This window comes from Bidens hawaiensis, unplaced genomic scaffold (assembly GCF_021521415.1).
Source record: "Bidens hawaiensis isolate Kalapana, Puna unplaced genomic scaffold, B.hawaiensis_p1.1 tig00026586_1, whole genome shotgun sequence".
Taxonomy (NCBI): Eukaryota; Viridiplantae; Streptophyta; class Magnoliopsida; order Asterales; family Asteraceae; genus Bidens; species Bidens hawaiensis.
In genome coordinates, this window is record NW_027494265.1 from 312,939 (window position 1) to 314,585 (window position 1,647).

A 1,647-nucleotide genomic window follows, 5' to 3' on the forward strand; every position below is an offset into this window, starting at 1 on the left:
ATGAGTGGGAGTAAGTTTACTATACTTGTCCTTTACGTAGATGATATTCTGTTGGCAAGTAATAGTTTAGACATGTTGCATGAGTCGAAGCGATTACTCTCGCATAACTTCGACATGAAGGATCTCGGAGATGCTTCTTATGTTATTGGCATCAAAATTCACCGAAACAGACACAGAGGAATCTTAGGATTATCTCAAAGGGCCTACATTGACCGTGTCCTTACTCGTTACAACATGCAACATTGTAACCCAACTGCAGCTCCTGTAGTTAAAGGAGACGTTTTCGGGGCATTCCAATGTCCGAAAACAGAGGTTGAAAAGGAGCAAATGAGATTGATACCTTATGCATCAGTAGTCGGGAGCCTCATGTATGCACAAGTTTGTACTCGTCCAGATATTGCTTATATTTCTGGAATGTTAGGCCGTTATCAAACTAATCATGACCTTGAACACTGGAAAGCAGCTAAGAAGGTACTTCGATATCATCAAAGGACGAAAGACTACAAACTGACTTATAGAAGAAGTGATAATTTAGAAGTGGTAGGTTATTCTGATTCTAACTTTGCTAAATGCAAAGATGACAAGAATTCCACTTCGGGGTATATCTTTATGTTAGCGGGCGGGCCCATCTCATGGAGGAGTCATAAGCAACAGTTAACGACTACTTCCACCATGATGGCAGAATATATAGCTATTTATAATGCTACGTGCTGTGGAATGTTGCTTTAAAATATGATTTCTGGGCTCAAATTAGTCAATTCTATTTCTAGACCATTGAAGCTTTATTGTGATAATTCAGCTGCCGTTAATTTCTCGAACAGTAACAATTCAACTGGAGCTGGTTTATATCTTGATACAAAGTATTTGTTCGTGCATGAACGAGTTGAGGAAAATAAACTTTGTATTGAGTATATTAGTACACATAATATGCTAGCGGATCCGATGACTAAAGGTCTCCCACCTAAAGTTTTTGAAGAACATGTTGCTAATATGGGATTTACTGAAGACCTTATTTAATTGCATATTGTACTTATTTACATTTTATTTAATAACATTTCCTCTGTTTTGATTTTGTATGTCTCTTAATATGTTCTGCATGCGTAATGACATATAGACAAATTATTATACAAATCAAATATTTGAAGGGCTTACTTATATAATTTTGATCATAACTACTTAGGTTTTAAACAAGGACTGCAGTATGATTAATAGGGGTCTTGAGCTGATGTTTAATTCAATTACTGTATTTCTCTGCTCCAGTTTAAGTTTAAAGTTAAAATAAGTGTTATAATCTGCAGACTAATCTAATGCTCATAATAAATGATTATTTGGCCAAGTGGGAGAATGTAAGAATAAATATATGGATATGTATATTTATGCATGGCCTACATGATCATTTATATTATAATAGATCAAAGTTAATTAAATAATACCTTATTATTATATTAGCTAGGTAATTGTTGATGGACCAAATTACCCTTTCTTGCTAATCAAGGGTTTCCCCTTGGATGTATATAAATATGGAAAGACTAATTAACATCATAACTTAACCCTAAACCCTCACATCAAATTCGTGAGCCTCTCTCTCCCTCTATTATTCGGTTTTCTCAAGAACCTTAATCCCCATCACTCATATACATCCTAAAG

General features: G+C 34.9%; 1 pseudogene; it reads left to right on the top strand.

Moving 5' to 3' along the window:
• LOC143573558 (secreted RxLR effector protein 161 pseudogene) lies at positions 1-729 on the top strand (annotated as a pseudogene).
• The last annotated feature ends 918 nt before the right edge of the window (positions 730-1,647 follow it).